Source organism: Lithobates pipiens, unplaced genomic scaffold (assembly GCF_037356315.1).
Source record: "Lithobates pipiens isolate NorthernLeopardFrog02 unplaced genomic scaffold, aLitPip1_a1.2 Scaffold_160, whole genome shotgun sequence".
In the NCBI taxonomy this organism is placed as follows: domain Eukaryota; kingdom Metazoa; phylum Chordata; class Amphibia; order Anura; family Ranidae; genus Lithobates; species Lithobates pipiens.
The window spans coordinates 1,808,392-1,824,528 of record NW_027507749.1 but is presented as its reverse complement, the minus strand read 5'-3'; the positions used below and the strand labels follow the sequence as shown (position 1 = coordinate 1,824,528).

General features: G+C 46.7%; 1 pseudogene across 1 annotated transcript in view; it reads left to right on the top strand.

Annotated features, from left to right (window-relative positions):
* Positions 1-16,137, top strand: part of LOC143986463 (vomeronasal type-2 receptor 26-like) — a 74,581-nt pseudogene that overhangs the window by 42,495 nt on the left and 15,949 nt on the right. Inside the window, exons 3-4 of the transcript XR_013276530.1 lie at positions 505-1,290; positions 7,668-7,895. The product of XR_013276530.1 is annotated as a vomeronasal type-2 receptor 26-like (transcript). The remainder of the gene's footprint in view (positions 1-504; positions 1,291-7,667; positions 7,896-16,137) is intronic.

Here is a 16,137-nt window from a genome sequence, read left to right as displayed (position 1 = left end):
GGAAAACATTTGTAGTTTAAACACAGCTCGGTTCCATTACACAGTAAGCACGTTCAGTTATCCTCAAGCCACTTCTCATAGGCTCAGTCAGGTAGATGGATGGACGTGGTACATAAAAAATAAAGGCTCCAAATAGTGTAAAACCTTTTCCATTTATTAAAACTTTTAAATAGAAAGTATTGCACTTACAATGTTAGCGTCAACATAAGCCTTATGTCTGATGTGCCGGCCGGTGCACAAACAAGATGTAAACACAAAGCGCGACGCTCCGCCCTGCGCGTTTCGTCAAAATATTTACAAAAATGTGAGAGGTGTAGTCACTTTTGTGTGATAATGTATAAATGTGAGTTAGGGACCTTAGATTGTAAGCCTGTTGAGGGTGAGGGACTGATGGAAATGTACAATATACTGTATATATGTGAAGTGATGCATAAATTGATAGCACTATATAAGTATCAATAATAAATAACATCACATTAAAATATTTCCCAACATCTTTTCCAGGTCAATTACCGAGTCACTAACACTGGTCCGAAGGATGGAAACAGGTACCCAACTTTATTCCATATGACACCAGCAGATCGGGTCCGTTTTGCAGCTGTTATAAAATTTTTGCAGCATTTTGGGTGGAACTGGGTTGGAATAATAACACCAGAGGATGGCAGCGGTGATGAGGAGTCCCAAGAACTGAGCAAGATGATGAGAGAACACGGGATCTGCACCGATTATATCATTCAACTCAAACGAGATACCATTAATAATTTTCACACATCAGGATTAATTACCGGATCAAAAGCTAAGGTCGTCATAGTGTGCGGAACTTCCATAACTCACTTTTATAATTTTGTTTTTCGTTTATACTCTGGTGCAGAAAATATCACATTTATTTTCCCACCATCATGGATTAAGTTAACTGATTTATATTATTTGAAGTATACATCACTTAACCACAGCTTCATATTTGTGTGGCCACGAGAACAAAAAAAAAACCTGGATGTTTATAGCACAGGTGTCACCTTCTACAACTGCTTAACTGACCCCCTACTGGAAGATATTTGGGTTTTACGGTTTAAATGCCTTTCCCCAAACCCACAAAAAAATCTCTATTATCGAGAAAACAATCAACTTTATGTAAACCCTTGTACAGGCGTAATGGATGTTTCAACCTTATTCTCTTCTCATACAACTCACCCCTCCTTTATATACAGGGCTGTATATGTTCTGGCCCATGCTCTACATAGAATGTTCATGAAGAAAAATAAATCCGAACAAAATGGATTCCGGCACAGAGTAAGTTGTAACACATGTAAATTAGCTCTTTTAAGGCAACATCTGACCGTGTGTACGCTCCATCGGACAAACTTTTTCGGTTTTCATCTGACTTTTGTTGGCTGTGCGAAAGGACAAACCTTTCAACAACATAAGTCCGATGGAGCAAAGTCCGATCGTGTGTACAGAAATCCATCGGACTTTACAAACAGACATGCTCAGAACCAATACAAAAGATCAGACAACAATACAGAAGTTGGCGGCAAAGAGCAGAAAAACCACATGAAGTTGGCTGAAAAAGTCAGATTGTGTGTATGCTGAACAAGTTCACCGGCAATGCCCTTTGTACAGAAATCCACTGGAAAGTTTGTACAAAGTCTGATCATGTGTACTAGGCTTATGAGGCTTAACTATGATATACCAAAATACCCCAAAAAAAAAGTGCTGTATAGACAACCAATAGCTAACTCCTTATAATTTATTATGCCCCGTACACACAATTGGATTTTCTGACGGGAAATGTTGGATGTTAGCTTGTTGGCGGTAAGTCCGACCGTGTGTATACTCCATCAGACATTTTTTTGTCGGACTTTCCACCAACAAGTGTTGGCTAGCATGCTCTCAAATTTTCCATCAACACATGTCTGTTGTCAGATTTTCCGATCGTGTGTAAAAAAAAGTCCAAAGTACAAACACACATGCTCGGAATCAAGTATGAACCGGAAGCGCTTGGTCTTGTAAAACTAGCATTGGTAATGGAGACATCACATCGGCTCATCACCACTCATGACTCTCAGCTATTGCCACCTTTCATATATATATATATATATGCATCCCGCCATATTACTGTGGCAGGTCGGCAACTATCCTGCTATCCGTCGTAGCTAAACATCGGCTTGTGGGATCAGGATAGCAGGCACGGACGCACCACTAGGGGTGCCGATGCTCGTGGCCGTCAGTCGCGATGACCGCCGGCCGTGAGCAATCGTGGGCACGAACGGCAGAACACGGAAGTATGCGTGTAAACACACAAAGCCCTGTTCTGCTCTGTGAGGAGTGGCAGATCGTGAGTTCCTAATAGCTAGGAACCACGATCTGTCCCTTCCTCTAGTCAGACCACTTCCCCTTCAGTTAGAAACACGTAGCAGGGAACGCAGTTAACCCCTTGATCGTCAACTAGTGTTAACTCCTTCCCTGCCCGTGACATTTACATGGTAATCAATGCATTTTTATAGCTTTTTATAACTTTTTTTGTTTATAGCGCAAAAAAATTAAAAACTGCAGAGGCAATCGAATATCACAAAAAGGAAGCTCTATTTATGGGGACATTTTTTTTGGGTGCAGCGTCACACAACCACGCAATTGTCAGTTAAAGTGGCGCAGTGTCAAATCGCAAAAAAACGGCCTGGTCATTCAGCAGCCGAATCTTCCAGGGCTGAAGTGGTTAAAAATCACCCCCTTCTGCACACCAATCCCAGCAAATCTCTGAAATCCATGGGCGGGTCTATGCTCCGGAGCTAAGTGGGTGGAGTCATGACATCAATAGACTCCCCCGCCCAGCTCTACACTCCCCTTTGTCCAGACAGCATCACACTCATGGCCTCCTCTAACTCCCATTCATCTGCTACACAACATAGTAATAGCTCTGAGAGGCTAAGAGAGGAAGATGATGATGCTTGGAAAGTACACTGAATGTCTCTCTCATACTAGTGCATGAGATAAGGAAATGAGCTGTCACTCACAGCAAGGGAGAAGAACAGACTGATATGTCTCTGTCTGTCATTTTTATCTCACTGAAAGAAGATAAGAGGATTGCTCAGAGCTAGATTAACTCTTCGTTGTAAGACTGGGCACAGATCACATGAAATCATATGCTGTACCAGGTACAAGCCTTAATGGAAAACAATGTTGGGGGGTTTACATCCACTTTAATGCATTCAATGCATTAAGGTGAAACATCTTCTGTTCTGTAGCTGCCCCCCAGATGGGGACGGATCCAGGGAGAGGGCAATGGGGCAATTGCCTCCCCCCGACAAATTAGTGATGGGCCGGCGGGTGGGCCAGCCCAGTCAGATGGTGAGCTGGCAAACAGGACAGTTGGCAGGTGAGCAGGCGGGTTGGCCAATCAGAGGGCCAGTGGGCGGTGAACAGAGAGATGACATCATCTCTCACCGCCTGCCCTGCATCACTGAAGTTTCGCCCTCAATGTGCAGCTGCAGGCAGCAAAGAGATCACATGATCTCTCTGATGCCTGACTTTACTCCGGGACACAGCAACTGACAATCTTCACCTTAACAGGCAAGTGACAATTGTAGCAGACAAGTGACAATTCGCAACGTGTGGCAGGTGGCATGGCAGGGGACCTGGCAAGTGACAATCCACAACATGTGGCAGATGATGTGGCAAGTCACGATCTGCAACGTGTGGCAGGTGATGTGGCAAGTGACAATCTGCAACATGTGGCAGGTGATATGGCAAGTAACAATCTGCAACATGTGGCAGGTGACATGGCAAGTGACAATCAGCAACGTGTGTCAAGTGACAATCTGCAATGTGTGGCAAGTGACAATCCGCAATGTGTGGCAGGTGACGTGACAAGTGACAATCCGCAATGTGTGGCAAGTGACAATCTGCAATGTGTGGCAGGTGACATGACAAGTGACAATCTGCAACGTGTGACAGGTGATGTGGCAAGTGAAAGTGGGGAAAAAGTGATAAACTAAAATAAATAAAGCAAAATGAACAATAACATTTTTTTTTTAACCGCCCCTGTCCCCATGTGCTTGCAGGCAGAAGCGAATTCATACATAAGTCCCGCTCACATATATAAAAACGGTGTTCAAAGCACACATGTGAGGTATCGCTGCAAACGTTATGCCGCGTACACACGATCAAACAAGCGGGTGGAAAAGTCCGGCAAACTGAAGTCCGCCAAACAATCCCCCCGTATGTAGCCTCCAGCATACTTTTTTGACCCGAAAGTACGGCGGACTTAGAATGTAGTTTTACACTCCAATCTTCCCGCCGAACTCGCATTTTAGCGGACAATCCGGCCGTGTGTATGCCAGTCCGCCGTACTTTTGAAATGAGCGGACTTTTCCCGCCCGGAGAAAAGTCCGCTCATTTCGAACGGGTCTCCAGGTAGGCGGGGCCGCAAAGGAGACGTCGCCAGCCCCGCCGCCTGGTATGGACTTAAAGGGGAACCCCAACGCTGAAAAAAAATTGGCGTGGGGGTCCCCCCAGGTCCACATCAGACCCTTGTCTGAGCACGCTACCCGGCCGGCCAGGAAAGGGGGGGACGAGCGAGCGCCCCCCCCCTTCTGAGCCATACCAGGCCGCATGCCCTCAACATGGGGGGATGCCTTGGGGAAGGGGAGGCCGCGCAGCCCCCCCACCCCAAAGCACCTTGTCCCCATGTTGATGAGGACAAGGGCCTCTTCCCGACAACCCTGGCCTTTGGTTGTCGGGGTCTGCGGGCGGGGGGCTTATCGGAATCCGGGAGCCCCCTTTAATAAGGGGGCCCCGGATACCGGCCCCCACCCTATGTGAATGAGTATGGGGTACAATGTACCCCTACCCATTCACCTGTAAAATAAAGTACAAAAAAAACACAACACACAAGATAAAATAGTTTATTGCACAGCTCCGGGGGACTTCCGTCTTCGGGGGTCTTCTCGCCGGACTCCTCCGCTATCTTCTTGTAGCTCTTTTACTAGCGGAGGAGCCCGGCTTTCTTCCTTGCCGCTGACCTCTTCTTCCGACTTCGGGGGTCTTGTCCCCCTCTTCGGTTCTTCTGCCGCCGCCGAAGCCTTCTGTTCTTCTGTTCTTCTTTTCTTCTTCTTCAGAAGATGTTGCCTTGCCGAGTCCTCCGCTCACAATGACGGGGACCGGGCACGCGGCGACTTATATAGGGACAAGGGGCGGGGTCTTCGGTGGATGTCACATGGGTTGATGTCACATGGCGACAGTCCCAGCATCCTCCGGGACTGTGACATCGTAAGGGGGCGGGGTCACCATGTGACATCAACCCATGTGACATCCACCGAAGACCCCGCCCCTTGTCCCTATATAAGTCGCCGTGTGCCCGGTCCCTGTCATTGTGAGTGGAGGACTCGGCGAGGCAACATCTGAAGAAGAAGAAGAAGAAGAAGAGAAGAACAGAAGAACGGAAGGCGGCGGCGACAGAAGACCGGGCCACCACCTGTAAAAGAGCTAGAAGAAGGCGCGGTGGCTGGGCAGAAGAACCGAAGAGGGGGACAAGACCCCCAAAGTCGGAAGAAGAGGCCGGCGGCGAGGAAGAAAGCCGGGCTCCTCTGCTAGTAAAAGAGCTAGAAGAAGATAGCGAAGGAGTCCGGCGAGAAGACCCCCGAAGACGGAAGACCCCCGGAGCTGTGCAATAAACTATTTTATCTTGTGTGTTGTGTTTTTTTTGTACTTTATTTTACAGGTGAATGGGTAGGGGTATATTGTACCCCATACTCATTCACATAGGGTAGGGGGCCGGTATCCGGGGCCCCCTTATTAAAGGGGGCTCCCGGATTCCGATAAGCCCCCCGCCCGCAGACCCCGACAACCAACGGCCAGGGTTGTCGGGAAGAGGCCCTTGTCCTCATCAACATGGGGACAAGGAGCTTTGGGGTGGGGGGTGCTGCGCGGCCCCCCCTTCCCCAAGGCACCCCCCATGTTGAGGGCACGCGGCCTGGTACAGCTAAGGAGGGGGGGGCGCTCGCTCATCCCCCCCTTTCCTGGCCGGCCGGGTAGCGTGCTCGGACAAGGGTCTGATGTGGACCTGGGGGAACCCCCACGCCGAATTTTTTCGGCGTTGGGGTTCCCCTTTAAGTCCATACCAGGTGGCGGGGCCAGCGACGTCTCCTTTGCGGGCCCCGTCTACCTGGAGACGCGCTCGAAATAAGTGGACTTTCCTCCGCGTGTGTGGGCGAGTCCGTTCATTTCAAAAGTAGGGCGGATAGTGCGGCGGACTTAGTACGCCGTATTAGTCCGCTGAAAAAGTGCCGTGTGTGGGCAAGTAGCCCATTCGGAAAGTCCAACGTACAGTCTGGCGGGAAGTCCGCCAGACTAAGTACGTCGGACAGACTGCTATGTGTGTACGCGGCTTTAGAGTGAGAGCAACCATTTTGGCCCTAGACCTCCTCTGTAACTCAAAAAATGTAACCAGTAAAAAAAATGTAAAATGTCGCCTATGGGGATTTTTAAGTAGCGAAGTTTGGCGCCATTCCACGAGTGTGTGCAATTTTTAAGATTGACATGTTAGGTATCTATTTACTCGGTGTAACTTCATCTTTCAATTCATTATGCAAAAACATTGGGCTAACTTTACTGTTTTGTTTTTTTAAAACACAAAGCTGTTTTTTTTTTTTTTTAACTAGTAAGAAAAATTGTTGCGCAAGTACAGTGCAAGATAACAAGTTGCAACGACCACCATTGTATTCTCTAGGGTCTTTGCTAAAAAAACATATATAATGTTTTGGGGTTCTTTGTAATTTTCTAGCAAATAAATTAGGATTTTTACATGTAGGAGAGAAATGTCAGAATTGTCCTGGGTGCTCCAGAACGCCTGAAGGTGCTCCCTGTGTGTTGGTCCTCTGTATGTGGTCAGGCTGTGTAAAAGTCTCACACATACTGTATCGCTGTACTCAGGAGTAATAGAAGAATGTGTTTTAGGGTGTAATTTGTTTTGTGCATATACTGTGTGTGAGAAATAACCTACCTACCTATATACACCAATTTGTACTTATTTTTACCAAAGATATGTAGTAGTATAAAATTTTGGCCAAAATTTATGAAGAACAATTACAAATTTGCTAAATTTTATGACAGAAACAAAGACATTTTATTTATTTTTACAGAATTTTCAGTCTTTTTTCTTTTATAGCACAAAAAAAAAAACACAACGGTGATTAAATACCACCAAAAGAAAGCTCTATTTGTGTGAAAAAAAAAGGACAAAAATTTCATATAGGTCCAGTGTTGCATGACTGAGTAATTGTCATTCAAAATGTGAAAGCAAAGAAAGCTGAAAATTGGTCTGGTTATTAAGAGGGTTTAAGTGCCCAGTGGTCAAGTGGTTAAGCATCATTAAAATCTCTACTCCTGAAAAAAAAAATGATTGTTTAAAAAAGTTTTTTTTTCTTTTGCATTGATACATGTCCCCCATGGCAGTACCCGGGCCTCCATACCACTTTTATGACCAAATACTTGCATATACGCCTCCAAAATGGGCACGTTTGATTTTTTTTTCTGTTCTGCTCCCATAGACTTCATTGGGGTTCGCCGTTCAGGTTAGAACTTTTTCCCTGTTCGGGAGTTCTGCTTTGGATGGTGTTCGGCCCATTTCTAATTCTAATGGTAATGTTTGTTCTTCTGTTTTCCATGAAAAGCTGCACAAGTATGTGAGAAACGTTCATTACACCGACCCAGATGATGGCGAGATCTTCTTTAATGAGAGAAGAGAAATTCCAACCGATCTTATTTTACAAAGCTGGATTTCTTTTATCAATGCACCACCTGCATTAAAAACAATCGCCACCATTCAAAGCCCAGATTATGTTCCCAAACAATTTCCCAAAATAAGTGATCCCATCTTCTGGAGAAAAGTAAGAAATCACGTTATTTTCTGTTTATATTGTTTTTGATTTTAGAGATTTTCTGGTCTTAATTTAAGAAATGCTTGCCAGTGTGCCAATGCGCCTCTCCATGTATGGGGTAATTTTTGGAGCCACTGAAGATTTTTTGATTGTAAACAATTGGTGTACATAAACTTTCTTTATTTTCTAGGTGAATATGTATGTGTTGTGGAATAAAGTTGTCAGACGAGGTACCGGAGGGGCTGTAAATCTCTGACATAAATGACATATAGGTGTGCACCCCAAAGCTCAGACACTTACTGTATGTGTGTGCATGTGTATATATACTGACAGTGTCAGTAGTGCAATGGATGGCGTCAGTAGGGTAGAGATTGGTGTCAGTAAGGCAGTGGATGATGTCAGTAGTTTTTATTTTTATTTTTTTATTTTGTATTATTTTTTACAATTAAAAAAAATGTAAAAAAAATTGGGAGCCCCATTAGAGGTTTTTTATGTGAAATATCAGGGGTCTAAACAGGGGGAATCTGCTCCACAATGGGTGAATAGGGTGTGCCCAGGCACACTCGAGACTCCCTGTGCGCACGCCAATAGACGTGTGTAGCGCTGGCTCCTGACAAGCAGATGCTATTTTTTTTTTGAAAAGTTAATTTGCCTGAAACCACAGGACTATTTCTCTAAATTTCTGGTTTCAGTACCAGTCCAGCTGGGTTGCACTGGGTTCTCCTTGACCGCAGGTGTCGCTGTCACCGCCGGCAAGAGCAGAAATGCAGTCTAGCGGGATGTATTGAATGCCATTGTTTTCTCGGAAACCAGCCCAGTGGGAGGGTTTCCTGCTGTGCATTCTGGGAGGTGGTATTTAAGGTACCGACGCCACGTGGATCGGGGTTGCATATTTTATTTTCTGTCTGTTCGGTTCTGGTGGTCCTCCTGACCCAGCCCCATGGCCCTCCTGACCTGGGGTGCGGAACCATGCATCCCAAGTCTCAGGGACGGCTGGCCCGAGGCGACACAACTGCAGGGACAGGCCTGACTGGATTTCGGGGCCTACTGATCCAAGGGTCGGTCCGGTGTCGTCTCATCTGAAGAGAGAGGCCCAGCAACTGAAGAACCCCAGGAGAAGGCCATAAGCAAGGCTGGCTTCTCTGAAGGAGCCTGGAGGCTTAGTTGAAGGACGCGACCTGGATCAACATTCATACGGTATCGCCGGATCGGCTGAGAGAACCTGGTACCGTATGTTAGTTCTTTAAATGTATCTACGTCCCTCAGTAACGCTCAAGTGTACATCACAAGTCTGTGGCAGAGATTTTGTTGAACACCCTGCCGGCTGCTAGGCCTAGTGAGAGAGGTCTATCCGGGGGTTGTTAAATCCAGTTGTGAAACGGTCTTTATTCTCTGTATTTTCTATAAGCTCTTCCATTATTTTTGCAATCTAAGTACCTGAACTCATTCCTAACCCTCTACCCTTTATTGAAATAATCTGTTTATGTTCTGAATAAATAACCCAAAAGAAGATTCAGTGTCAATTTCCACATTCTTTGGGCCATCTACCATGGGAATCCCTAGACAGAGAAGCAAACAAAGTGGTAATGGTAAGCCCAATAAAACCAGCAGCTCCTTTGGGGGGTCAGTGCTACACATGGAATTTAATTATTACAGGAAATAGCAGCACTGAAATCAGCAGAATAATAATTAAACATCCAATGGCGGAATCGAGAAATTCAGGATGTCCTTATAATGTGTCCTCTGCACTACATGAAAAAGATATATAGAAAGAAACAAAAGGTGTCTATGTGGTTGCCTCTTTGTGTTTTCCATGTTATTGCTGAAAATACATCCCAAAAGAACATTTTGAGCTTCTAGAGGTGTCTCCTAGATAAATGGTACCTGATCTAATGTGACCAAACAGGAACACCTCTACTAATTGGTGACAGATTATATACAGAGACATTAGTAGGTGTGACAACTGTGAGATATTATTAGAAAGTTACAGTTGGGGGTATTATTACGAGTGACAATTGTGAGATATTAGGTCTGACAGTTGAGGGGAACTATTAGGAGTGACAGTTGTAAAATATTATTAGCTGTGACAATTGTGAGATATTATTAGATGTGACAGTTCTGGGATATTATTAGTTGTGACAGTTGTGAGATAATATTAGATGTGATAGTTGTGGGATATTATTAGGAGTGACAGCTGTGAGATATTATTAGGTGTGACAGTCGTGAGATAATATTAGATGTGAATGTTGTGGGATATTATTAGGAGTGACAGCTGTGAGATATTATTAGGTGTAACAGTTGTGGGGTATAGGGATGGCCGAACTATCCACCCGGCGGTCAGTTTGCGGCGAATGTGGCGTGTTTGCGTTTCGCCCGATCGGCGGACTATTGCCGCTGTTCCCCCAGCGGACATATGTGTTTACAGTGTGAAAAACTTTGACTCATGATGACACATCCATCGTGGGGTACAGGACAGCCAATTGAGCCATTTCAGTACATGGACAATTAGACATTCCCCCTACCTTATAAATAGAACTGATCTGGCGGCCATTTTACATTCTGTCTTATGTCAGTTTAGGGACAGGACGCCTTGTGAAGCAGGGAGAGACTGTAGTGACACAAATCGCTAGCTATTAGGTCCACAAAAGTCATTTTAAGGACTGGTATAGGTGTAGTACAGTATATAGGGTTCAGTGCACTGCTGTGCTGGTGATTGCAGCAGCCTGTCTTTTTTTGTAAGATTCCCTGAAGCTCGGAGTCTAAGAGCCAGCAGGTGTTCACCAGAGACTCTAGTGGTGAGGATGGACTTGGCTGCAACTGGCTCCAGGTCACGACCCCTAGGGTCCCCCAGCTCGCACCCACAGTAGGCAACAGGAGGATAGGGATAGTGAGGGATAAAGCCAAGATCGGGGCCACAAGCAGACAGGAATAGTCAGGGACACGCCAATAGGTCAGGATCACAGGCAAACAGGGATAGTCAAGGACAAGCCAAAGTCGGTAACGGAACAACAGAAGAGCACACGGCAGGTAACAGGAAGCTAAACACACAAAGGAATACACAATGGTTGATCCGCAGGGTTGGCCTGCAGTGCACAGGTTAATATAGAGTTCTCTGAAAGGAGCTAGGCAATCAGCTGAGGGTCGGCTGTACGGTCACATCCGGCGCTCCCAGGAAGCCAGCACATGGCTCCGCAGTGTGGACTTTTTTTAACGTGTCCGCTGCTGACAATAGTGTTGCCATCTGCAATCTTTGCAGTCAACGCATTAGTCGTGGTAAGCCCAACACTCACCTAGGGACGACTGCCTTAAGAAGGCACATGAGCTGCCATCACCGAGCCCAGTGGGAGCAACGGAATACATAAATCCACACTCCAGGCTCTCACCGACCAGCCTCGTCTTCTACTTCTTCTCCTCTCTCCTCACAATTGTCCTCAACTCCACCTTCCATCACGCCATCCTCATGTTTTTCTGCAAAAAGGCAGGCTTCCATGGGCCAAATGTTGACGCCGTATAACCCTCTTGCCCAACGGTTGACGGCTGGCTTGTAAGAACTGATAGCCCGCCAACTACTGCCATATAAACTGGTGGACTCGGAGGCCTTTCGAAAATTTGTGGCCATTGGAACACCACAATGGAAGGTCCCAGGAAGGAAGTATTTCTCACAGAAGGGCATCCCAGAGCTATATGGCCATGTTCAGAGGCAAGTAAATGTATCTCTGGCACACAGTGTCGGTGCCAAGATACATCTGACCACAGACACGTGGTTTAGCAAACACGGGCAGGAAAGGTATATCACGTTTACTGCCCACTGGGTGAACCTTTTGACAGCCGTCAAGTATGTAACTTGTGGCACCCGTGTAGATTTGGTTTTACCGCTACGGATTGCATGCAGGCCTGGCTCTTCTTCTCCTCCTACTCCACCCTCCTCCCTCTCCTCCTCAGCTGACTCCTCCTTTTCCACTGCCAGCGTCTCTTCCTCTGTGCCGCCCAAGCTCCCCAGAACCTATTCGACATGCCAGGTGAGACTTTGCCATGCTGTTCTATGTCTGTTGTGCCTGGGAGCCAAGAGCCACACTGGCCCTGCACTCCTTTCAGCTCTGCGTTCACAGGCAGATCAGTGGCTAACACCACTCAATTTGACAGTTGGTAAAGTGGTGTGTGACAACGGTGCCAATCTGCTTAGCGCATTGAAACAGGGCAAAATTACGCACGTGCCATGCATGGCACACGTCTTAAACTTGGTCGTGCAGCGATTTGTTGTTAAATACCCCGGGGTCCAGGACATCTTGCGGCAGGCAAGGAAAATCTCGGCCCATTTCAGAAGATCTTACACGGCCATGGCTCGCCTTGCTGACATTCAGCGGCGACACAATCTGCCGGTCAGGCGTCTTATTTGCGATTGCCCAACGCGATGGAACTCAACCTTCTATATGCTTGATAGGCTACTCCAGCAGAAACGTGCAATTAATGTCTACCTGTACGAACTCTGCGGCAGAACAGGTTCTGGGGAGCTGGGGTTTTTTTCACCACGCCAGTGGCTGCTCATGCGCGACGCATGCAGACTTCTGTGGCCATATGATGAGATCACCAAACTGGTCAGTCGCAGTCATGGCATGAGTGACTTGGTACCTTATGCCTTCTTTATGGAGCGTGCATTGCGTCGTGTCATTGATCAAGCCGTGGAGGAGCAGCAGCGGGAAGATGAGGAAGTCGCAATGCTGGATGAATTCCCAGGGGGGAGGGCTACTCTATCTGAGACAAGTCAACAACAGGAGTCTGAAGAGGAGTCAGAGGAGCATGGTGCCGGGGCGGATGAGGAGGAGCAAGAAGAGCATGCTTCAAACCTTTCTGGGATCCCTGTTGTTGTGCGTGGATGAGGAGAGGAGAACGAGGAGGACGACATTATCCTGGATGATGAGCAGGAGCCAAGCCACCACACCGCTTCCAGTTTGGGGGCCTTCATGCTCCAGTGTTTTAACAGGGACCCTCATATAAAAAGCATGAGGGTCAAGGACCAGTACTGGGTGGCAACGTACTTAGACCCCCGGTACAAACACAAAATGGCAGAAATGTTACCACCGTCACAGAGGGCTGTCAGAATGGAGTACTTCCAGGCCTTGCTTAGATAAATGCTGCATTCTGCTTTTGCGTGCACTGGCAGAGGAGGAATTCCCACTGCCAGAGAAAGAGTTGTGGGTACCAATCCAACAGTGCCTGCAAGAAAAGGGTGATTTGAAGATGTGTTGGTGACTTCTGATATGAGGTCATTCTTTTGGCCGACCCATCGACAGGTCTCATCCGGATCCAGCATCAGGGAATGCCTAGACCGACAGGTGTCCCGCTACATCGGGTTAACGGCCGATGTGGAGGCTCTGAGGAGTGATGAACCCCTGGACTACTGGGTGGGCAGGCTTGACCTCTGGCCAGAGCTTTGCAAATTTGCAATGCAACTGTTGGCTTGCCCCTCATCCAGTGTCCTGTCTGAAAGAACATTCAGCACAGCAGGGGGGATCGTGACCAATAAGCGCACTCGCCTAGCTCACGACAGTGTTGACTACCTTACAGTTATAGAAATGAATGAGGCATGGGTCTCGGAGGAATTCAACACATGTGACAAGTAGACCATGTATATCTCTATAAACAATTTATTTAATCGAGCACACAGACCTTTTTTCGCAATTTGGCTCACTTCCTTGTACAAAAAAAGCACACCATACTATATGCCCGTACCCTCCTGTTTGAAGAGGTTGAGCGGTGTCATATTTTTGGGGCCCAGCAGCGAGTTGCTGGTATCAGTGCTGCTGTCAGTGCTCTCTATCTCGGTGCTGGTGTCAGTGCTCTATATCACGGTGCTGGTGTCAGTGCTCTATATCACGGTGCTCGTGTCAGTGCACTCTATCACGGTGCTGGTGTCAGTGCACTCTATCACGGTGCTGATGTCAGTGCACTCTATCACGGTGCTGGTGTCAGTGCTCTATATCACGGTGCTGGTGTCAGTGCTCTATATCACGGTGCTGGTGTCAGTGCTCTATATCACGGTGCTGGTGTCAGTGCTCTATATCACGGTGCTGGTGTCAGTGCACTTTATCATGGTGCTGGTGTCAGTGCTCTCTATCTCGGTGCTGGTGTCAGTGCTCTCTATCTCGGTGCTGGTGTCAGTGCTCTCTATCACGGTGCTGGTGTCAGTGCTCTCTATCACGGTGCTGGTGATCATCTCCTGCACCCTCTTCATAGCCTACCCTGACCTTTCCTCTCCTCCATTGCCTTCATGTGCTCCTAAGTCCTGAATTGTCAAAATTTCACAGATAAAAAAAGAATGCTTGTAGTTGTCGATCCCAGATTCACTTCATACATGTGTTATGTCAGTGGCCATGTGGTGGGACTATGTGTGCACAGCTAGGCCAATATATATTCTTCTACATATTTTTGATAATAAGCGTATATTGATTGGTTTGCGCAAAAGTCATAGCGTATACAAAACTATGGGAAAGATTTATAGCATTTTTATTATTATTAATTTTTACTAGTAATGGCGGTGATCTGCGATTTTTATCGGGACTGTGACATTGTGGCGGACAGATCGGACACTTTTGACTTTTTGACCAGGTCCAACACCACACTCAATACTTTCCTCCTTTAGCCATGTTACCACTGAGGAAGTTGCTAAACTCTTTTCCATGGCCCACCTCCCCACCAGTCTGCTGGATCCTGTCCCCTCACAATTACTGCAACCACCTTCCTACTCTATCCTAAACTATGCAACCCACATCTTCAACCTCTCCCTCTCCTCCGGCACCTTTCCCTCTCCGCTCAAATGTGGACTGGTGGTTACCCTCATACTTAAAAACCCTCACTGGACCCCACCTATATGAATAATTTAAGACCCATTTCCCTGCTCCCATTTGCCTCCAAGCTTCTTGAATGCCTTGTCCACAACCTTACGAGTTGCTACCTCACTGACAACAACCTTCTCCATCCTCTACAGTCTGGCTTCCGCCCACAACATTCCACTGAACCTGCCCTATTGAAACTCACCAATGACCTACCAAATGCTAAAATCAATGACCAGTACTCCATACTCATACTTTTTGACCTTTCTGCTGCCTTTGGCACAGTTGACCACCTATTCCTCCTCAATAAACTACACTCCCTCTGCCTCCGTGACTGCTTTTTCCATCTCCACCATCTCTCACCATCTCCACCAATGCTCCCCATCTCCCCCGCTCCTCTTCCTTTTTCTGTTGGGGTATCCTAAGGCTCCGTCCTTGGGCCCTTTTTATTATCTCTCTATACATCTTACCTGGGCTAGTTACTAACTTCCCATGGCTTCCAATACCACCTCTATGCTGACGACAACCAGATCTATATCTCGACTCCTTAATCTCCTCATGTATCACAAATATGCTGAGCAAAATATCAATATGGATGTCACAGCACTTCTTGAAATATTTCCTCCTCCCTTATGCCCCACCCACCGGGCACCAGGGGAGCCATGACAGCTGGAAGGCTCCACCGTAGGGTGAGTGCGGACCTGGGGGAGCCCACCTGTACCCCCCAAAATCTTCCAGCACCAGCCGCCACTGGAGATCCCTAAATATTTAATGCCTACCATTTCCCAGACATATGGGTAGGGGGTTCAGAGAGATTCTGTTGTGGGGAGATGTTTAGACCTGGGATATGTAATTTAGTTTAATTGAACTTATAATATGAAATGTCACAAAAAGCACAGACCATACAGTACATTGGACAGTTGTGAAGGTAACATCTAGATAGCATGGAGATCCCATCATCAGCAAACAAGTGCATGTTTATGTTCTCTATCCCCCATTTTTATGTCTAATAACCCTGATAACTGATGGTAATGGTTCCATTATTATAGCAAATATAATATGTGAGAGGGGTAACCCTGTTTCATAAGCAGGACAATTTGACTTTCTTTGGGCTGCTGACACACCCCGTGGATGCCGTTTTTCATTTGTTACTTGTACCACAGGTCCTTATACAGCCTCATACCAATTTTTGTCCTGTCTTACTGGATCCCCCTGTGTGCCCCGGCTGAATGTCCCACCTTACCTTCAGGTCCCAGACTGAACATGTCCTTTGGTGCCCCTCTATCTCATTTGGCCTATTTGTGAACATTCTTCTGGTTTCTGTTACTCTTTAGACTTCTATGTTGGTGTATTCATTGGATAGTATTGTCTCCTGATGAAGTGAACTGTTTCACGAAACGTGTTGAGATATATTCCAACATTTACCTATCTGT